Source organism: Bombina bombina, chromosome 5, assembly GCF_027579735.1.
Source record: "Bombina bombina isolate aBomBom1 chromosome 5, aBomBom1.pri, whole genome shotgun sequence".
Lineage (NCBI taxonomy): Eukaryota > Metazoa > Chordata > Amphibia > Anura > Bombinatoridae > Bombina > Bombina bombina.
Genome location: NC_069503.1, coordinates 594,384,503 through 594,408,353, shown reverse-complemented (window position 1 = coordinate 594,408,353; position 23,851 = coordinate 594,384,503). Strand labels below are relative to the sequence as shown.

At 40.4% G+C, this 23,851-nt stretch overlaps 1 long non-coding RNA gene across 3 annotated transcripts in view; it reads left to right on the top strand.

Moving 5' to 3' along the window:
• The window catches only part of LOC128660628 (uncharacterized), a 35,774-nt gene extending 12,285 nt beyond the window's left edge, over window positions 1–23,489 (top strand). The window contains exons 3-5 of one of the 3 annotated variants that reach the window (XR_008402564.1): window positions 1,447–1,515; window positions 1,796–1,865; window positions 23,313–23,489. This is a non-coding gene — a long non-coding RNA (uncharacterized LOC128660628). Of the gene's footprint in view, window positions 1–1,446; window positions 1,516–1,795; window positions 1,866–20,118; window positions 20,133–23,312 lie in introns of those variants that run through there. The other 2 variants (XR_008402565.1, XR_008402563.1) reach the window with 2 other exon arrangements.
• Window positions 23,490–23,851: the final 362 nt, after the last annotated feature.

The following is a 23,851-nucleotide window of genomic DNA, read 5'->3' as shown; positions in this document are numbered from 1 at the left end:
CGGTGCTCATGCCTTTTATGGCTTGAGCGCTGACCCAGTGTTAATGTTTACTTCATGTGCTATCTCTCTGAGCCTAAGGGAAATAGTTAGGGAAATGTCTTCTCAACATGGTCAGCAGGTAAACATTTCATTCTGTGACTGCCAACTGTGTTTATGGGCTGTGGAAGCAGAGTGCGGCTGTTCCCACATTCTGTGGTCATGGGAAGTGGAAGCAGAGTGCAATCGGTTCCTTTGGCCATGCATAGTTAGGGAAATTGCCTTTGACACACTTTCTCCTTAAGTGATGATGTGATAGCATGTGTTGTGAATTCTTAGCAATTGGGTAGGTAGTTACCAAAAGTTGCATGGCCTCTCCATTTCCCCCCTCCATTTGTCTGTATATTCCATCACTTTTCACTTCATTCTTGTTTTGCACGTCTGCATATACAACTGTGGAAAGAATTCCTACAGTTCTTCATTGCTTCAAATAAAGAATTATTTACCGGTTGGATCTTCCGTATGTTACAGAAGCCCAACCTTGATGGATGAGCTACATCAGCTCATCTGATAAGACTTCAGTTTGTGTTTGCATCAGCAAACATTTCATTCTGTGACTGCCAACTGTGTTTATGGGCTGTGGAAGCAGAGTGCGGCTGTTCCCACATTCTGTGGTCATGGGAAGTGGAAGCAGAGTGCAATTGGTTCCTTTGGCCATGCATAGTTAGGGAAATTGCCTTTGGCACACTTTTTCCTTAAGTGATGATGTGATAGCATGTGTTATAAATTCTTAGCAATTGGGTAGGTAGTCACAAAAAGATTAATGGTTTTATTTTCGATCTCTGGAATCTTCTTTTTCATCTGGTACATGAATTTTACTTGGTTTTTGTTTTGCAGGTCGAGGTTTTCAACTGTGGAAAGGATTCGTACAGTTAATTATTGCTTTAAATATGTGAGGTGTGTTGGCATATCTGTACGCATGGGCATGTTTGTGTGCATGGTCATGTGTGGGCACGGTTGCGGTCATAGGTGTGGGCATGTGCATATTTGTGGGCATGGGAAAGTGTGGGCATAGTCATTTGTGGGCATAGTCATATATGTGTGCGTGGGCATGGTCATATATGTGGTCATGGGCATGTGAGCACGGTCATGGTCATGCGTAGGCATGGTCATGTGTGCCCATGGGCATCTGTGCTCGTTGTCATGGGTGTGGTCATAGCATATGCGTGGGCATGTGTATAGTATTTATGTATGTTTTCATAACACTAAAATTCCACAAATCAAAATGTTGTTTTTGTTCAACGGCTTAATCCATTGTTCGAATGTAAAGACATTTGTTTACTTTTCACGTTAGTGGTTTTTTTTTCATGCAGATATAGAAAAGGCAACTAACTTTGTACATTTGATGCGCCTAAAGTATCAAGTTGTCTGGCTTCTTACGCTAAGGGTTTTTACCTCTTTATTTTCCAGATTTCAGAGAACTTGATCAAACGCCTTCATGCAACTATTCCTTGATGGGAACTTGTGACATCATGCCAAGTAAGAATGAGCTGTTGACAGGGTACCATATGCAAGTTATAGTTCTTAAAATGTCAATGTTTACACGTTTTCTTTAAAATGGTCAACACACTGACCACATCAGTGACTTATTTTTTATCTTGTGTATTGTGTTAGCATTGGAACATAATGTGGTGGTGCAGATGTTGATGGTTCTAGCATTCTACTTTTTTAGGGATTTTGTTGGTTTTAAAGGACAAAATAAAATGTTACCCCTCTATAGAAATCATGGGTTGGTTACTCTGTTTTTCTTTTTCTTCAGGTCCCTGTCAGAAGTAGGGTGAATCTGTCACACCCGAGAAGCTGTTCCTGCCCTGCAGCTGGATCCACAGGTAAGTGCTATTGCCTTTTAGAGTTATTTTTTTGTATAGCACCGCCAAATTCCGTAGCGCTGGATATGATAGGGGTATACAATGGCAAAGATTTGTGATAAAATACAAAACATAACAAAACTAAACAAATCTAGTACAGGAGGAAGAGGGCCCTGCTCCGGAGAGCTCAGTCTATAGATTTAGGGTGCAGAGACATAAGGTTGGCGTAGCTTATTAAATCGGTTGTATTTGCAGCAGTGAGTCAGGCAGTTCATGTACATGTATTAGTTTGGTTCAGATGCGGGATGGAGGAGAGATGGTAAGCCTCTCTGAATAGGTGAGTTTTCAAGGATCGTCTGAAGCTATACAAGGTTGTAGACAGTCTAATGAAGCTGGGTAGAGAGTTTCAGAGGACAGGAGCAGCACGTGTGAAGTCTTGGAGGCGGGAGTGGGACGTAGAGATAACAGAAGTGTAGAGACGTAGGTCAGAGGTTGATCGAAGAGGACGGGATGGGGAATATTTCACGATAAGAGAGGAAATTTAGTTGGGAGTTAGACTGTTGAGTGCTTTGTAGGTTAGGGCTAATACTTTAAATTGTATTCTGGAGTGTATGGGGAGCCAGTGTAGAGACTGGCGGAGCAGCTGATGTAGATCGTTGACTTAGGTGGTTGGAAGGAGCCAGTACTTTGGAGGGTTAATCCTCTGTGGACAATTTAATAGGACAAATTTCTCCTTTAATTATGGGGGTATCAGTTAGGCAGCTCTGCAGGGCACTGGAATGCTTAGGAATAGGGATGCACCGAAATGAAAATTCTAGACCGAAACCAAAAATTTAGGATGCCCTTGGCCGAAAACCGAAACCGAAAATGACTTTTTCCCCCAAATGATTTTAAAACAGTTTTTTTCTATAATTTTATTAATATAAGACTTTTAATTATATATATATATATATATATTAATATAAATATATATATATACACACATATATATACATACATACACACACATACACATATATTGTATGTATATATATACACATATATTATATATATATATATATATATATATATATATACACACATAATAATCTGCATTGAGGTACACAGCAGGCAGCTTGGGGTTAAGCATGGTACTGAGACACAGAGGAATGTAAGAGATCGTATTACCAGTGCTTGTAGATTGGACTGTCAGTGTGCAAACGGCCCCTACATATTGCATATAATTCATTCTTATCTGGACTGGGCTCCCTGTCTGGCGGTGACACTTTTGTAAAAGCAGCTCTCCTTGTGCAGGACTCAGGAGGAGGAGGTAACAGCTGCTTGTATTGAAACCACGCTGCAGCCCGCTGTCTGTTTACACAGTAAACTTGCCGTGTCAGATGAAATTTGACACTTGCCTGCAGAGCCATATAGTTACTTGTAACGGATCCTCCTGTCAGTGAGTGTGTGAAAGGATCATACGTATATTTTCCCTTATCTGGCTCCCTGTCTAATCGTGACTTTATTTGTGCAGGACTCAATGAGCTGCTTTTTCAAATAAAGTCACAGTTAGACAGGGAGCCAGATAAGGGTAAATATACGTATGATCCTTTCACACACTCACTGACCGGAGGATCCCTTACAAGTAACTATATGGCTCTGCGGGCAAGTGTCATAAATGTCATCTGACACGGCAAGTTCCCTCTCTGCCGCTCTGCTTCAAGTAAGTGAACAGCCCACAGTGCCGCACCCCCTCTACCCGCAAGGCATTCTGGGGCATGTAGTTAAAGTTGAATATGGCCTAGAAATAACCCAGCCAAACGGGGCGAAATTTAGATGCATCTTCTAACTACTTATTGCGGTCAGTGAGGCACGGGGGAGGACACTTAGAGGGATACAAATCTGGCTGCCAGGGGTTGATTTTATGGTGCATAGGGGTCAATTTAATTTCAAATAAAACATGCAATTTTCGGCCGGTTTTCCCCTCTTTCGGCCGAAATGGGATAGGCCCATTTTCGGCCGAAATTTCGGTGCATCCCTACTTAGGAACTCAAGGGGTTAATGGTTTTATCCCCTGTGTATGAGGCTAGCTTGAGAGGTTTTAATTGGGCTTATGGATTTATTGTCCTAATAGTGTTCTGTGCGTTTGATTAATAGAGGGACCTAATTATTTATGTGTAGCGTTTTCACTGTGTGAGGATTACAGTTGCACCTTTTCATTAGGGAAATTGCGCGCTGTCTAGTTTGTCAGTTAATACTTGGAGTGTGGCGCATTAGTTTTTTTCCCTATGCGATCACGTTATCCCTCTCCGCTCTTCCATTTTGGCTTCTCTTCACTGCCGGCTGGGAGAGCGGAGCATCTCTGCATTTGCTCAGTTGTCTGAGTTGAAGAGATCTCTTCTTTAGTTTTACTAGTGGGTTCCTGGTCACCGGGTTGGTAAGTTTCCTCAGTGGATCTGAGGTATAGCGGTGCCTTATTTTTTCTTAGGACTAGAAGTCCAAATTACTATAATTATTCACTATTTCCTGGAGGTAATTTATTATTGTAACCTAGAACATTTTTATAAATGTATAAGGTAGTTCTTGTTCTATTTTTATTGGTCTTAATTATTGTTGGGAACTTTTTCTAGCAAGAATACAAGGATAAAGCCCTTGAATTGTATTTTGACAAATGTTTATTGCTTGGAGGCTCAGATTATTCCGCCTGTGCAGTTCTGCTCCACATGTTTAAATAAAACACTAATGTCTAAAAATAAAGATTCCCTCTCAGAGCCATCAGTCTCTCAGGATAATGTTGTCCGTGCCATGCCTCAGGTTTTTCCTCAAACGTTTCAAGCTTTAGCGGTTTCACATGCAGTGCTCTGCGTTACCTTTTCAACCTGTTCCTGGGGGTGTATATTTACCAGGAGATTTTGCTGCACAACTAACGTCTGTGGTTTCTGCAGCCATATCTGCCTTACCTATTGCTGGTAAGAGAAAGAGGAAGTCTAAGAACATATCCAATTCTAAGAGTTCTGATTCCGCCAAGGCTGCGTTAGTTAGTCTGTCTGTTTATCTGAGGAGGATCATTCGGAGGGAGAGATCTTCAATTCTGAAACTGCAGTTGCTAGTACAGCAGATTCAGAGTAGGTTAATATTAGATTTAAGCTTGAGCACCTCTGCTTACTCTTGAAGGATCTGCTAGCTACTTTAGATGACTCCAACTTTACTGTCGCTGAGACTCCTAAGAGGTATAAAAAACTTTACAGAGTTTAACGTCAAACCTTCATCTGTGGAGGTTTTTTCTATTCCAGACCGCATGTCGGACATTTATAGCTCATGAATGGGAAAAGCCAGGAATTCCTTTTTCCCCGTCTCCTGTTTTTAAAAGTTATTTCTCCAACATTGGTGTGTCCGGTCCACGGCGTCATCCATAACTTGTGGGAATATTCTCCTCCCCAACAGGAAATGGCAAAGAGCACAGCAAAAGCTGTCCATACAGTCCCTCCTAGGCTCCGCCCACCCCAGTCATTCTCTTTGCCGCTGAACAAGCAGCATCTCCACGGAGATGGTGAAGAGTATGTGGTGATTAGTTGTAGTTTTTTTATTCTACTATCAAGAGTTTATTTTAAAATAGTGCTGGTATGTACTATTTACTCTGAAACAGAAAAAGATGAAGAGTTCTGTTTGTGAGAGGAATATGATTTTAGCAGCAGTAACTAAAATCGTTTGCTGTTTCCACATAGGACTGTTGAGATGAGAACTTCAGTTGGGGGAAACAGTTGGCAGACTTTTCTGCTTAAGGTATGACTAGCCATATTTCTAACAAGACTGTGTAATGCTGGAAGGCTGTCATTTCCCCTCATGGGGACCGGTAAGCCATTTTCTTAGTCTCAAACAGAATAAAGGGCTTAATATGGGCTATAAAACTGGTAGACACTTTTATGGGCTAGATCGATTGCTTTATTTGAGCATTTTATACACCTTTATGTTGAAATTCACACTTTATAAACTTTGGGGAACGTTTTTTTTAAGTCAGGCACTGGTTTAGACACATTCCCATTCAGGAAGGGCCTTCTCTGTAGTAGGCAGAGCCTCATTTTCGCACCATTACTGCGCAGTTACTTTTGAGAGCAGGACATGCAGCTGCATGTGTGTGGGTCTGAAAGTAGTTGAAAAGGTTCCTAGAAGGCTTCATTTGGTATCGTATACCCACCTGGGTTTGGTAAAGTCGCAGCAAAGGCTGTAGCTGGGACTGTAGAGGGGTTAAAACTGTAACCGGCTCCGGGTTTCCTCATTTTAAGGGTTAAAGGTCTGAAATTTGGGGTGCAATGCTTTGAATGCTTTAAGACACTGTGGTAAACATTTGGTTAAATTTGAACAATTCCTTCATAGTTTTTCACATATTCAGTAATAAAGTGTGCCCTGTTTAAAATTTAAAGAGACAGTAACGTTTTTGTTTTAAAACGGTTTTTGTACTTTATTGACAAGTTTAAGCCTGTTTAACATGTCTGTGCCTTCAGATAAACTATGTTCTGTATGTATGGAAGCCAATGTGTCTTCCCCTTCAAATTGTGTGATAATTGTGCCATAGCGTCCAAACAAAGTAAGGACAGTACTGCCACAGATAATAAAGTTGCCCAAGATGATTCATCAGATGAAGGGAGAAGACATAGTTCTACATCATCTCCTTCTGTGTCTACACCAGTTTTGCCCACGCAGGAGACCCCTAGTACTTCTAGCGCGCCAATGCTTGTTACTATGCAACAATTGACGGCAGTAATGGATAACTCCATAGCAAATATTTTATCCAAAATGCCTGCATTTCAGAGAAAGCGCGATTGCTCTGTTTTAAACACTGTAGAGCAGGAGGGCGCTGATGATAATTGCTCTGTCATACCTTCACACCAATCTGAAGTGGCCATGAGGGAGGTTTTGTCAGATGGGGAAATTTCTGATTCAGGTAGAATTTCTCAACAGGCAGAACCTGATGTTGTGACATTTAAATTTAAATTAGAGCATCTACGTGCACTGCTTAAGGAGGTGCTATCTACTCTAAATGATTGTGACAACCTGGTCATTCCAGAAAAATTGTGCAAGATGGACAATTTCCTAGAGGTTCCGGTGCACCCCAATGCTTTTCCTATACCCAAGCGGGTGGCGGACATAGTGAATAAGGAGTGGGAGAAGCCCGGCATACCTTTTGTCCCCCCTCCTATATTTAAGAAATTATTTCCTATGGTTGACCCTTGAAAGGACTTATGGCAGACAGTCCCTAAGGTCAAGGGGGCAGTTTCTACACTAGCCAAGCGCACTACTATTCCTATCGAGGATAATTGCGCTTTCAAAGATCCTATGGATAAAAAATTGGAGGGTTTGCTTAAAAAGATTTTTGTACAGCAAGGTTACCTCCTGCAACCTATTTCATGCATTATTCCTGTCACTACAGCAGCGTGGTTCTGGTTCAAGGAACTAGAAAAGTCGCTCAGTAGAGAGACTCCGTATGAGGAGGTTATGGACAGAATTCACGCACTTAAGTTAGCTAATTCCTTTATTTTAGATGCCGCTTTGCAGTTAGCAAGATTAGCGGCGAAAAATTCAGGGTTTGCAATTGTGGCGCGCAGAGCACTCTGGCTAAAGTCTTGGTCAGCGGATGTATCTTCCAAGACAAAATTGCTTAATATCCCTTTCAAGGGTAAAACCCTTTTTGGGCCAGAATTGAAAGAGATTATCTCAGACATCACTGGGGGTAAGGGCCATGCCCTTCCACAAGATAGGCCTTTCAAGGCCAAGAATAAGTCTAATTTTCGTTCCTTTCGCAATTTCAGGAACGGACCGGCCTCCAACTCTGCAGCCTCTAGACAAGAGGGTAATGCTTCACAAACCAAACCAGCTTGGAAACCGATGCAAGGCTGGAACAAGGGTAAGCAGGCCAAGAAGCCTGCTGCTGCTACCAAAACAGCATGAAGGAGTAGCCGCCGATCCGGGACCGGATCTAGTAGGGGGCAGACTCTCTCTCTCTTTGCTCAGGCTTGGGCAAGAGATGTTCAGGACCCCTGGGCACTAGAAATAGTTTCTCAGGGTTATCTTCTGGAATTCAAGGAACTACCCCCAAGGGGAAGGTTCCACATGTCTCACTTATTTTCAAACCAAATAAAGAGACGGGCATTCTTACATTGTGTAGAAGACCTGTTAAAAATGGGAGTGATACACCCAGTTCCAACCGTGGAACAAGGAATGGGTTTTTACTCAAATCTGTTTGTAGTTCCCAAAAAAGAGGGAACTTTCAGACCAATTCTGGATTTAAAGATCCTAAACAAATTTCTCAGAGTACCATCGTTCAAAATGGAAACTATTCGAATGATTTTACCTACAATCCAGGAGGGTCAATTTATGACTACCGTGGATCTAAAGGATGTGTATCTACATATTCCTATCCACAAAGATCATCATCAGTTCCTAAGGTTCGCCTTTCTGGACAAACATTACCAGTTTGTGGCTCTCCCATTCGGGCTAGCCACTGCTCCAAGGATTTTCACAAAGGTACTCGGGTCCCTTCTAGCGGTTCTAAGACCAAGGGGCATTGCAGTGGCACCTTACTTGGACGACATTCTGGTACAAGCGTTGTCTCTTTCAAAGGCAAAGGCTCACACAGACATCGTTCTGGCCTTTCTCAGATCTCACGGATGGAAAGTGAACATAGAAAAAAGTTCCCTGTCTCCGTCGTCAAGAGTTCCTTTCTTGGGGACAATAATAGATTCTTTAGAAATGAAGATTTTCCTGACAGATGTCAGAAAGTCAAAACTTCTAAACGCTTGTCAAGTTCTTCACTCTGTTCCACGACCTTCCATAGCTCAGTGCATGGAAGTAGTAGGGTTGATGGTTGCAGCAATGGACATAGTTCCTTTTGCGCGAATTCATCTAAGACCATTACAACTGTGCATGCTGAAACAGTGGAATGGGGACTATACAGACTTGTCTCCAGTGATTCAAGTAGATCAGAAGACCAGAGACTCACTCCGTTGGTGGCTAACCCAGGATCACCTGTCCCAGGGAATGAGCTTCCGCAGACCAGAGTGGGTCATCGTCACGACCGACGCCAGTCTAGTGGGCTGGGGCGCGGTCTGGGACTCCCTGAAAGCTCAGGGGCTATGGTCTCGGGAAGAGTCTCTTTTCCCGATAAACATTCTGGAACTGAGAGCGATATTCAATACTCTCAGGGCTTGGCCTCAACTAGCAAAGGCCAGATTCATAAGATTCCAATCAGACAACATGACGACTGTTGCTTACATCAACCATCAGGGGGGAACAAGGAGTTCCCTGGCGATGAGAGAAGTGACCAAAATCATAAAATGGGCGGAGGATCACTCCTGCCACCTATCTGCGATCCACATCCCAGGAGTGGAAAACTGGGAGGCGGATTATCTGAGTCGTCAGACATTCCATCCGGGGGAGTGGGAACTCCACCCGGAGATATTTGCCCAGTTGACTCAATTATGGGGCATTCCAGACATGGATCTGATGGCGTCTCGTCAGAACTTCAATGTTCCTTGCTACGGGTCCAGATCCAGGGATCCCAAGGCGACTCTAGTGGATGCATTAGTAGCGCTTTGGACCTTCAACCTAGCTTATGTGTTTCCACCGTTTCCTGTCATTCCCAGGCTGGTAGCCAGGAGAGGGCCTCGGTGATCTTGATAGCTCCTGCCACGCAGGACTTGGTATGCAGACCTGGTGAATATGTCATCGGCTCCACCATGGAAGCTACCTTTGAGATGGGATCTTCTAGTACAAGGTCCATTTGAACATCCAAATCTAGTTTCCCTCCAGCTAACGGCTTGGAAATTGAACGCTTGATTTTATCTAAGCGTGGGTTTTCGGATTCTGTAATAGATACTCTGGTACAAGCCAGAAAACCTGTAACTAGAAAAATTTACCATAAAATATGGAAAAGATATATCTGTTGGTGTGAATCCAAGGGATTCTCATGGAGTAAGATCAAAATTCCTAGGATCCTTTCCTTTCTACAAGAAGGTTTGGATAAGGGATTATCAGCGAGTTCTCTAAAGGGACAGATTTCTGCTTTATCTGTCTTGTTAAACAAACGACTGGCAGCTGTGCCTGATGTTCAAGCTTTTGTTCAGGCTTTGGTCAGGATCAAGCCTGTTTACAGACCTTTGACTCCTCCCTGGAGTCTGAATTTAGTTCTTTCAGTTCTTCAAGGGGTTCCGTTTGAACCTCTACATTCCATAGATATCAAGATGTTATCTATGAAAGTACTGTTTTTGGTTGCTATTTCTTCTGCTAGAAGAGTTTCTGAGTTATCTGCTTTGCAGTGTAATCCGCCCTATCTGGTGTTCCATTCAGATAAGGTTGTTTTGCGTACTAAACCTGGTTTCCTTCCAAAGGTTGTTTCCAACAAGAATATTAACCAGGAAATAGTTGTGCCTTCTTTGTGTCCGAATCCAGTTTCAAAGAAGGAACGTTTTGTTACACAATTTAGATGTAGTTCGTGCTTTAAAGTTCTATTTCGAAGCAACAAAGGATTTCAGACAAACGTCTTCTCTGTTTGTCGTTTATTCTGGCAAGAGGAGAGGTCAAAAAGCTACTGCTACCTCTCTTTCCTTTTGGCTAAAAAGCATCATCCGATTGGCTTACGAGACTGCCGGACGGCAGCCTCCTGAACGCATCACAGCTCACTCTACTAGGGCTGTGGCTTCCACATGGGCCTTCAAGAACGAGGCTTCTGTTGATCAGATATGTAAGGCAGCGACTTGGTCTTCCCTGCACACTTTTGCCAAATTCTACAAATTTGATACTTTTGCTTCTTCGGAGGCTATTTTTGGGAGAAAGGTTTTGCAAGCCGTGGTGCCTTCTGTTTAGGTAACCTGATTGGCTCCCTCCCTTCATCCGTGTCCTAAAGCTTTTGGTATTGGTTCCCACAAGTTATGGATGACGCCGTGGACCGGACACACCAATGTTGGAGAAAACAGAATTTATGCTTACCTGATAAATTACTTTCTCCAACGGTGTGTCCGGTCCATGGCCCGCCCTGGTTTTTTAATCGGGTTTGATGAATTTCTTTCTTTAACTACAGTCACCACGGCACCTTATGGTTTCTCCGGTTTTTTCTCCTGTCCGTCGGTCGAATGACTGGGGTAAGCAAATCAGATAAGCAAATCAGAATCCAGTCCTCGGACTGAAATTGCACGCGCGTGCAATTTCAGTCCGAGGACTGGATTCTGATTTGCTTATCAGTTTAAGAAGAAGGCAGCTACGTAATAGTGGGGGGAGTTCGGCATCCATATTGACCGGGTATTAGAGTAGTTAGCGCCGCTGATTAGGACAGAAGCAAGGCGGCAAGGGAGGAGGGGTATAGTGTAGGCGGACCTCCGTTTCTTAATTTACTATATAAAAACCTGTTACACTAAGTGTTGAATGTCCCTTTAACACAACTGTTTCTTCAATTTTTAAGCAGCAGAGCAGTGTTTTATAATTAAACAAAACAAAACCACAAACTGTTTGAAAAGAGGTAGAACTAGAAAGAGTTAGACTATCACTGTTAATAACATTTCTCCAACATAGGTGTGTCCGGTCCACGGCGTCATCCTTACTTGTGGGATATTCTCTTCCCCAACAGGAAATGGCAAAGAGCCCAGCAAAGCTGGTCACATGATCCCTCCTAGGCTCCGCCTACCCCAGTCATTCTCTTTGCCGTTGCACAGGCAACATCTCCACAGAGATGGCTAAGAGTTTTTTTGGTGTTTAAATGTAGTTTTATTCTTCAATCAAGAGTTTGTTATTTTAAAATAGTGCTGGTATGTACTATTTACTCTGAAACAGAAAAGAGATGAAGATTTCTGTTTGTAAGAGGAAAATGATTTTAGCAACCATTACTAAAATCGATGGCTGTTTCCACACAGGACTGTTGAGATGAATTAACTTCAGTTGGGGGAAACAGTGAGCAGACTTTTGCTGCTTGAGGTATGACACATTTCTAACAAGACTTGGTAATGCTGGAAGCTGTCATTTTCCCTATGGGAACCGGTAAGCCATTTTCTTAGTTTAGTATAAGAATAAAGGGCTTCACAAGGGCTTTAAAGACTGGTAGACATTTTTCTGGGCTAAAACGTTTACATTATGAGTATGTTTAATGGATGTTATCTATAAATAGTTCTTTTAATCTTGGGGATGTATTAAAAAAAACAGCAGGCACTGTATTGGACACCTTTTTCACTGGGGGCCTTTTCTAGTCATAGGCAGAGCCTCATTTTCGCGCCACTAATGCGCAGTTGTTTTTGGAAAGCAAGGCATGCAGATGCATGTGTGAGGAGCTAAGAACCACTGAAAAAGCTTATAGAAGGCGTCATTTGGTATCGTATTCCCCTCTGGGCTTGGTTGGGTCTCAGCAAAGCTGATACCAGGGACTGTATAGGGGTTAAATGTAAAAACGGCTCCGGTTCCGTTATTTTAAGAGTTAAAGCTTTCAAATTTGGTGTGCAATACTTTTAAGGCTTTAAGACACTGTGGTGAAATTTTGGTGAATTTTGAACAATTCCTTCATAGTTTTTCGCATATTCAGTAATAAAGTGTGTTCAGTTTAAAATTTAAAGTGACAGTAACGGTTTTATTTTAAAACGTTTTTTGTGCTTTGTTATCAAGTTTATGCCTGTTAACATGTCTGAACCATCAGATAGACTATGTTCTGTATGTTTGGAAGCCAAGGTTCCTCCCCATTTAAATATATGTGATGAATGTGACTTAGTGTCCGGACAAAGTAGGGACAATGATGCCACTGATAATGATGTTGCCCAAAATGATTCCTCAAGCGAGGGGAGTAAGCATGGTACTGCATCATCCCCTTCTATGTCTACACCAGTCTTGCCCACACAAGAGGCCCCTAGTACATCTAGTGCGCCAATCCTTCTTACTATGCAACAATTAACGGCTGTAATGGATAATTCTATTAAAAACATTTTGTCCAAAATGCCTACTTATCAGAGAAAGCGCGATTGCTCTGTTTTAGATACTGAAGAGCATGAGGACGCTGATGATAATGGTTCTAATGTACCCTCACGCCAATCTGAAGGGGCCAGCAGGGAGGTTTTGTCTGAGGGAGAAATTTCAGATTCAGGAAAAATTTCTCAACAAGCTGAACCTGATGTTATTATTTTTAAATTTAAATTGGAACATCTCCGCGCTCTGCTTAAGGAGGTGTTATCTACTCTGGATGATTGTGACAATTTGGTCATTCCAGAGAAATTATGTAAGATGGACAAGTTCCTAGAGGTCCCGGTGCCCCCCGATGCTTTTCCTATACCCAAGCGGGTGGCGGACATTGTAAATAAGGAATGGGAAAGGCCCGGCATACCTTTTGTTCCTCCCCCTATATTTAAAAAGTTATTTCCTATGGTCGACCCCAGAAAGGACTTATGGCAGACAGTCCCCAAGGTCGAGGGGGCGGTTTCTACTCTAAACAAACGCACTACTATCCCTATAGAAGATAGTTGTGCTTTCAAAGATCCTATGGATAAAAAATTAGAGGGTTTGCTTAAAAAGATGTTTGTTCAGCAAGGTTACCTTCTACAACCAATTTCATGCATTGTTCCTGTCACTACAGCAGCGTGTTTCTGGTTCGAAGAACTAGAAAAGTCGCTCAATAAAGACTCTTCATATGAGGAGGTTATGGACAGAGTTCAAGCACTTAAATTGGCTAACTCTTTTATCTTAGACGCCACTTTGCAATTAGCTAGATTAGCGGCGAAAAATTCAGGTTTTGCAATTGTGGCGCGCAGAGCGCTTTGGCTAAAGTCTTGGTCAGCGGATGTATCCTCCAAGAACAAATTGCTTAACATCCCTTTCAAAGGTAAAACGCTATTTGGCCCTGACTTGAAAGAGATTATTTCAGACATCACTGGGGGAAAGGGCCACGCCCTTCCTCAGGATAGGTCTTTTTAAGGCTAAAAATAAGCCAAATTTTCGTCCCTTTCGCAGAAACGGACCAGCCTCAAATTCTACACCCTCTAAGCAAGAGGGTAATAGTTCTCAAACCAAACCAGCCTGGAGACCAATGCAAGGCTGGAACAAGGGTAAGCAGGCCAAGAAACCTGCCACTGCTACTAAAACAGCATGAAGTATTGGCCCCCGATCCGGGACCGGATCTGGTGGGGGGCAGACTCTCTCTCTTTGCTCAGGCTTGGGCAAGAGATGTTCAGGATCCTTGGGCGCTAGAAATAGTTTCTCAAGGTTATCTCCTGGAATTCAAGGAACTACCCCCAAGGGGAAGGTTCCACAGGTCTCAATTGTCTTCAGACCAAATAAAAAGACAGGCATTCTTACATTGTGTAGAAGACCTGTTAAGAATGGGAGTGATTCATCCTGTTCCATTAGGAGAACAAGGGATGGGGTTTTACTCCAATCTGTTCATAGTTCCCAAAAAAGAGGGAACATTCAGACCAATTTTAGATCTCAAGATTCTAAACAAATTTCTCAGGGTTCCATCGTTCAAAATGGAAACCATTCGAACAATTCTTCCTACCATCCAGGAAGGTCAATTCATGACCACGGTGGATTTAAAGGATGCGTATCTACATATTCCTATCCACAAGGAACATCATCGGTTTCTAAGGTTTGCGTTTCTGGACAAGCATTACCAGTTTGTGGCACTTCCATTCGGATTAGCCACTGCTCCAAGGATTTTCACAAAGGTACTAGGGTCCCTTCTAGCGGTGCTAAGACCAAGGGGCATTGCAGTAGTACCTTACTTGGACGACATACTGATTCAAGCGTCGTCTCTGTCAAAAGCAAAGGCTCATACGGACATTGTCCTAGCCTTTCTCAGATCTCACGGGTGGAAGGTGAACATAGAAAAAAGTTCTCTGTCCCCGTCAACAAGAGTTCCCTTCTTGGGAACAATAATAGACTCCTTAGAAATGAAGATTTTTCTGACAGAGGCCAGAAAATCAAAACTTCTGAGCTCTTGTCAAGTACTTCATTCTGTTCTTATTCCTTCCATAGTGCAGTGCATGGAAGTAATAGGTTTGATGGTTGCAGCAATGGACATAGTTCCTTTTGCACGAATTCATCTAAGACCATTACAACTGTGCATGCTCAGACAGTGGAATGGGGATTATACAGACTTGTCTCCGACGATCCAAGTAGATCAGAGAACCAGAGATTCACTCAGTTGGTGGCTGACCCTGAACAACCTGTCACAGGGAATGAGCTTCCGCAGACCAGAGTGGGTCATTGTCACGACCGACGCCAGTCTGGTGGGCTGGGGCGCGGTCTGGGAACCCCTGAAAGCTCAGGGTCTATGGTCTCGGGAAGAATCTCTTCTCCCGATAAACATTCTGGAACTGAGAGCGATATTCAATGCTCTCAAAGCTTGGCCTCAACTAGCAAAGGCCAAATTCATAAGGTTTCAATCAGACAACATGACGACTGTTGCATATATCAACCATCAGGGGGGAACAAGGAGTTCCCTGGCGATGGAAGAAGTGAACAAAATAATTCAATGGGCGGAGAATCACTCCTGCCACTTGTCTGCAATCCACATCCCAGGAGTGGAAAATTGGGAAGCGGACTTTCTGAGTCGTCAGACTTTCCATCCGGGGGAGTGGGAACTCCATCCGGAAATCTTTGCCCAAATAACTCAATTATGGGGCATTCCAGACATGGATCTGATGGCGTCTCGTCAGAACTTCAAGGTTCCTTGCTACGGGTCCAGATCCAGGGATCCCAAGGCGATTCTAGTAGATGCACTAGTAGCACCTTGGACCTTCAACCTAGCCTATGTATTCCCACCGTTTCCTCTCATTCCCAGGCTGGTAGCCAGGATCAATCAGGAGAGGGCTTCGGTGATCTTGATAGCTCCTGCGTGGCCACGCAGGACTTGGTATGCAGACCTGGTGAATATGTCATCGGCTCCACCATGGAAGCTACCTTTGAGACAAGACCTTCTTGTTCAAGGTCCATTCGAACATCCGAATCTGGCTTCACTCCAACTGACTGCTTGGAGATTGAACGCTTGATTTTATCAAAGCGTGGTTTTTCAGATTCTGTCATTGATACTCTTATTCAGGCTAGAAAGCCTGTAACTAGGAAAATTTACCATAAAATATGGAAAAAATATATCTGTTGGTGTGAATCTAAAGGATTCCCATGGAACAAGATAAAAATTCCTAAGATTCTATCCTTTCTACAAGAAGGTTTGGAGAAAGGATTATCTGCAAGTTCTTTGAAGGGACAGATTTCTGCTTTATCTGTCTTACTTCACAAAAAGCTGGCGGCTGTGCCAGATGTTCAAGCTTTTGTTCAGGCTCTGGTTAGAATCAAGCCTGTTTACAAACCTTTGACTCCTCATTGGAGTCTCAATTTAGTTCTTTCAGTTCTTCAAGGGGTTCCGTTTGAACCCTTACATTCCGTAGATATTAAGTTACTATCTTGGAAAGTTTTGTTTTTGGTTGCAATTTCTTCTGCTAGAAGAGTTTCAGAGTTATCTGCTCTGTAGTGTTCTCCTCCTTATCTGGTGTTCCATGCAGATAAGGTGGTTTTGCGTACTAAACCTGGTTTTCTTCCGAAAGTTGTTTCTAACAAAAATATTAACCAGGAGATAGTTGTGCCTTCTTTGTGTCCGAATCCAGTTTCAAAGAAGGAACGTTTGTTACACAATTTGGATGTAGTTCGTGCTCTAAAATTCTATTTAGAGGCTACAAAGGATTTCAGACAAACATCTTCTTTGTTTGTTGTTTATTCAGGTAAAAGGAGAGGTCAAAAAGCAACTTCTACCTCTCTCTCTTAATGGCTTAAAAGCATCATCCGATTGGCTTATGAGACTGCCGGACGGCAGCCTCCTGAAAGAATCACAGCTCACTCCACTAGGGCTGTGGCTTCCACATGGGCCTTCAAGAACGAGGCTTCTGTTGATCAGATGTGTAAGGCAGCGACTTGGTCTTCACTGCACACTTTTACCAAATTTTACAAATTTGATACTTTTGCTTCTTCTGAGGCTATTTTTGGGAGAAAGGTTTTGCAAGCCGTGGTGCCTTCCATCTAGGTGACCTGATTTGCTCCCTCCCATCATCCGTGTCCTAAAGCTTTGGTATTGGTTCCCACAAGTAAGGATGACGCCGTGGACCGGACACACCTATGTTGGAGAAAACAGAATTTATGCTTACCTGATAAATTACTTTCTCCAACGGTGTATCCGGTCCACGGCCCGCCCTGGTTTTTTTAATCAGGTCTGATGAATTATTTTCTCTAACTACAGTCACCACGGTATCATATGATTTCTCCTATGCATATTCCTCCTTTACGTCGGTCGAATGACTGGGGTAGGCGGAGCCTAGGAGGGATCATGTGACCAGCTTTGCTGGGCTCTTTGCCATTTCCTGTTGGGGAAGAGAATATCCCACAAGTAAGGATGACGCCGTGGACCGGACACACCGTTGGATAAAGTAATTTATCAGGTAAGCATAAATTCTATTTCTGTTATTCACTCTTTCAGAAACTTTGCATTGAAATGCAAACATCTCAACATGTCCACATGCTTCTGGCTAAGGCTGGTTCTCTGTTTGCAGCTATATTTCCTGCAGCAGAGAAAAGGCTGTTGAGGTGTATAAGTAGGTTTTTGCCAATTTCACCAAAGTGGGATATTTATCTTTGTTAACTCTTCACCAATGCTAAGTGTTTTCTACCTTGGCAAGGGGCCTCTCAATAAAGTAACCATTGACTTCATTCTAACATAAAAATATCTTGAATATCTATATGCAATGGTAAATAACCAGCTATAAGGTTAGGGGAAATATCTAGTCTGCTCTAAAAATAACGAATATATACTTATAAAGGTTGAATCTAGTACATATTATCACAATTTATTAAAAATATAAAAAAAACAATAAAAAAGAAAAGCAAAAGCGCTAAGGACTGTATATCAATAACAGGACAAAGCCTTAAACATTTATTTATACAGTACATATAATCAGCAATACGCTAATAATTGTGCAAACAGATAATAGTGCACATCAATTTAAATAACTCCCATCAATCTAGGGGCAAGGTGTAAACAACAAGCTTGGCACTATATCATGAAAAGCATAGTTCCAAATCACCAGATTTAATATAAACAAACCAAATGATGACTATTATATCTGAGTTGCACATAAGCCAGGGGTAGTTGTAAACTTATACTGTCCTGAAAAAGTGAAAAGTAGACGTCTGTAGACGTCCTTTAGGCTAAGGACATAACCATAAAACACAATACCATATGCAGGAGTTCATCGGAGTGAAGCAGCTGGTGTTGTGCACAGACCAACTAATTGCAAACCAATTAATCTATTATGAGATTCGTTGACAACTATTTTCATAATCGATTATTATCGATTATGACGATTAGTTGTTGCAGCTCTAGATCATGGACTCTCTGTCCATGAAGATTTTTCTGGATGTCAGAAAATCCAAGCTTCTTGTCTTTCACTTCAGTCCTCTATCCGTCCATCAGTGGCTCAATGTATGGAGGTAATTGGTCTAATGGTTGCTTCCATGGACATGCATGCTCAAACAATGGAGCGGAGACCACTCGGATCACTCAGAGGATCGTTCTAGACTCCCTAACAAGAGACTGTACATTCTCAAACACTGCTCAGTTTCTTAGCACAAATGAACAAGCCAGGCAGTCTGCGCATGAGTAGGTGTACACAGAAGTCATACGACTGCCCTGCTTATTGGTCTTTTGAAAGTTTATTTCAGAGGGCACTGGAAAGCTTATACATTTAGAAAGTAAATAACTTAAAAATGCAAAAAAAAAAAAAAATAATGGATGTTAATTATAAAAATGTAAATGTCAAGTTATTTATATATATATATATATATATATATATATATATATATATATATTATTATTATTATTTTTGTTCCCAAAATACGTTCCCTTTAAGTCCAAAAACTCAGTATAGGTGGGGATACCACAGGCTTAATCAGCTATTTCAAATGCCGAAATAAGGGTAAATGAGCTATTTGTAAACGATTCAATACTCTCCAGCAGGTAAAATAGATCATTCTCCAAGGGGAGCAAATGTTTGGGTAAACTGCCCCTTTAAGTATGTTAAGTGTGATTGCAGTTTTATATATTTTAGGTCAAAAGTATATTTCTATAACAGTGTTGGTTATTATGCAAAACTGGGGAATGGATTATAAAGGGATTATCTACTCTTTTAAACAATAAGAATTCTGGAGCAGTCTGTCCCTTTTTTAAAAGAGCCATAATAAAAGATTCTGTTTTGTAGATGTACAATATTTTACTAACACATCAAAAGCTAATGGCTTTTATTTTGATTAAGCAACTACAAGTATATGAAATCATTAAAGGGACAGTATACACCAATTTTCATATAACTGCATGCAATAGACACTACTATGAAGAATATACACAGATACTGATCTAAAAAAATCCAGTATAATTTGTGTTACAAACTTACTTAGAAGCTCCCAGTTTAGCACTGTTGATGAGGTTGTCTGGGACACTCGCTGTATGGGGCTTGGTAGACAAAAAATGCAGATACTTTTCTTTGTTTAAAACATAGCTGTTATAGTGCTGCTGGTCTCATAATAGAAAATGAACACCCACTGCATGCAGATCTGCAGACACAGAGGGTGTTTTTTGGTAGCCTTGGAGATGTCAGCTTTCAGAGAAGGCCGATTGGTGGCCAGTGCACCAGAATTCTCTAACACTGCTCAGCTTCTGAGCATGGATAAATGAACCAGGCAGTCTGCTTATGAGCAGGTGTACATAGGTCATACGACTGGCCTGCTTATTGGTCTTTGAAAGTTGATTTCAGAGGGCGCTGGAAAGCTTATAAGTTTAAAAGGTAAATAACTTAAAAATGCAAAAAAAAAAGTAATAATGGATGTTAATTATAAAAATGTAAATGTCAAGTTAATTTTTTTGTAATGATTTTTGTTCCCAAAATGACTGTTCTTTTTGAGTCCAAAAACTTTCTGTATAGGTTGGGATACCACAGGCTAAATCAGCTATTTCAAATGCCAAAATAAGGGTATAAACTAGCTACTTGTAAACAATTCAATGCACTCCAGCAGGTAAAATAGATCATTTTGAACAAATTAAAGGGGAGAACATCTTTTTGAGTAAACTGTCCCTTTAAGTATGTATGAATATTTTCTCTCACAGGCTAAAGAATGGTTTCTCAAATTATTATAATCGCTTTGTATACTGTTGCCATATCCAGACTACCTCTGCTAGGTTACTTCTCTAATTGGAATCTAGAACATAGATGTATTAAGTCTGTTTTGTCTCTTCTAGCTGGCTTGTTTGGAACATCTGTATATGTGTGTATATATGTGTATATATATGTATATATATATATATATATATATATATATATATATACACTCACACTCTCTACATAAATTATACCTTTTTTTTCATTCAAAATAAGCTTAAAGAATAAAGTTAGTTTTTAAAGCTGCAAGTTTCACTACAGAGAGAAGTGGGGGGTTTCTTTGTTGCTGTTTTTTTTTTCTTCTTCAAAATCCCTTTTAATCTAGCAACTCTGGTATTTCAGTTTTCATGGACTGTAAAGTACACTGTTAGTGGTGTATTAAATCTATAGAAATGCTGGAATATCACAATGAAAGTAAGACGTTGCTGCATACATACATTAATAAAAAAGCCTACTGCCCATTAGGGATGGGCGAATATGTAAATTTATGAATTTGAATGTTAGAACGCATGTTATTACCGAAATTTGAATTACAAATCCGAATGTTGATACGAACGAATATTCTTAGAAAATCTATCGAATGCTACAGTTTTTGAATGTCACTTTCGAATTTGAATGTTTAATTGGATCGAATGTCCAAATTTAAAATTTAACTTTCTATTTAACAAATACTATTCAGAAGCTCAATAGTTCATGTGGTAGGGAATCTAGTAAATTGATACATAATAGATACAAATATCAATTCAAATGTTTCTATTTCGATTAAATATTGTATAATTTGAATATTACATTTAAAGAAAGAATTAGAAATACTATTATAAATTCGAATTTTTCTAAACAAATATGTTCGAAAGTAATAGTAAAATTCGAAACCGAACATTCGAAAATCGAATGCTATGTAAACATTTGAAATTTGAATGAATGTTAAAATTAGTTTCATTTTTCGAATGTTGCGAAACATTCGCCCATCCCTATTTATGCAGGAGAGGGTTATTTTAAATACCATAATGGTGTCTGCATCTGACCTTTCTTGCGCAGTTCTGGACATTTTCTTAGTAATACATTTCACCATGAAATCTTTATCTAAACTCTTAGATGTGTTGGCAATGTTGCTTAAATGACCACTCAATGCAGTAGAAGTACATAATAAAAAGACGATGCAATCGCACTTAATCTGAATTTCAAATAAGCAGATTTTTTCTCCCATTTTCTGGCCCCTTGTATCATGTGACCGACCTCAGACAATCACAGACTATATGTATACCCTGTGAGCTTCTGCACGTGCTCAGTAGGGGCTTGTTGCCCAGAAAGTGTGAATATAAAAAGACTGCAAAATTTGATAACTTAAAATTCCATGCTCTTTCTGAATCATAAGTTTATTTTGACTTGAGTGTTCCTTTAATTCTGTATTAGAACGGTTTCAGATCTTAAGGAGCTGTACATTTAAAGAGAAGTAATATCCAAATGCTGAATCATTTAAGTGATGCAGCAGATCTGTAAAAGGCTTACAAGAAAATATACACATTAGTATCTCTGTAAAAAAAAAAATGACAGTGTTGTTACCTCTGTGTCTTTGGTAGCCCTATCCTATTATAGACCAAATGTAAGCATCTGTATGCTTATCCCAGGACTAGCGAGGAATCATGCGCCTTAGATATCACTTTATTTCCGTTCTCAGTTTTTTTTTTTTTTTTTTTAATATCCCACAAGATCACAGTAAAGAATGAACTCAGCACAGATGATGCAGATGACTAAAAGTTTTTTTTTTTTTAGCAAAAACATACATCTTTAAATAACTTTCAAATTGACTTTATATTATACATTTTTTGCTTCATTCTCTTGGTATCCTGTATTGAATGAACAGCAATGCAAAACTGGTAGCTAGCTCCCACACATTAGTAAGCCAATAACAAGAACTATATGTACAGCCACCAATCGGCAGTTAAATCCCAGCTCCTGAGCATATCTAGGTATCCTTTTCAGCAAAGGATACCAAGAGAAATAAGCAAATTGGAATGTTTAAAATTGTGTATTCCCTATCTGAATCGTGACAGGGGAAGAAAAAATGTGTTTCGTGTTCCTTTTTATTGATAACTGCTAACAAATCAGTTAGCAATCCGTTATGCACCAAAATACTTTTTGTTTTGTGGAGGAGTTGCTTTAGGGCTAAATAAGAATTTGTTGAGTAACGCCACTTTAACTGTGATACTAAAAAACAATTTTAATCAATTGCACTCTATAATAGCCATCCCTTTAAAGTGAATGTAAATTTTGATGTTTAGGTGCCTGTTTTTTAAAAATTTGATTAAAAACAGGGGCACTTTAATTCATCAAAATTTACATTTCACTCCTGTTGTGTAACTTTAAAATTGACAGCAGCTCCAGCTTCCTCCGGTCGTTGCAAGCAATTTCTGTTGTCAAAAATTATGGATAGGTCATCCTCCAATCACAGCTCCCCCCCTCCTCATTTTATCCCAGGAAGAGGCTTTGCAACGGGTGGAGGAAGCTGGAGCTGCTGTGAAGATTAAAAGGTAATTTTTTTTTGTTTTTGTTTTTTCACAACAGGAGTGAAATGTAAATTTTGATGAACTAAAGTGCCCCTGTTTTTTATCGAATTTTTAAATACCGGGCACTTTAACATCAACATTTACATTCACTTTAATAACTGCTGACAGTTCTACTTGATATGCAGCAATTTATATGTGTCTAATTCAATTTAAAATTTTGTGAATGAGTTGGTTAACCCTTTGAGAACCAGGAATTTCAGACAAAAACTTACCCAAAAGACCAGAGCATTTTGCTCCATTTAAAAAAAAAAAAAAAGGGCTTTTTCTTTTTTCTTTCTTCAGTGTAGGATGTGCGCTCGCGCTCGCACACACACATCTCTTACCCTCAAAATAGTATCCGCCATCTAGTTTTATTTATATATATTTTTTTTTTTTTAAAAAAAAAGCCTTTTCTCTATTGGGACATGCAATCCAGCCACTGTCAGCGAGACTGATGCAGAAAGAGCCCAGAACAGTAGCGTCCTTAAGGGCTAAAAACTAGCGCCATACAGGGGACGGTGCTGTTCGTTAAAGGGTTTAAAAGAAGAAAAAAATGCATATTGCTGAATCAGTTGATACCCATTGTATGTGTTCCTTGAATTACAACCCATTTAAATTGATCCTGTTGAAGTGTACACCATTTCTACCGTATGCTATGCTCTAGGGTTTGTAGGAGGAACTTGAAATTTTGTTCTGTATTCTCACTTTTTTTTATTTTTATTTTGCAGGTGTTTTCCAGTTGGAGTACGTGTGTGTTTTGTGTAACTGCTGCTCTCATAACTCGGTGTACCCGTGGAAAGTGATTGTCCTTGGCATTCCTGTTTGAACTATAAACCTGGCTATTTAATACAATGCTATTAAAGTGTTTGATATCTGTTCTATTAATAAAGTTGTGACTGATCTTACATTGTGTTTATAGTTTTTTTTTTTTTTATTGATATGGGTATGCATTAATGAGATGATAAATCCTACTGTTTATGAAACAATAGAATTTACCATCACATAAAATAAAGATGACCATCCTTCAGTTAAAAAAATTTCGCCACAGGCTCAGTGCTAACCTAAACTCCTCCGGCCATCCACAACACAGCTCAGTTTTTCAATATCACAGCTATTGACTAAGGTGGAAACACTCATTGAAAAAAAAAAAGTTGTGCCGTGGGTGCTTAGGTTAGCACTGAAGCTGTGGTGATATGAAATAAAGGTGCCTATTCATCAGTGTTTGTTTTTTTTAACTGATGAATGAAGGTCGCCTTTATTTTTAGTG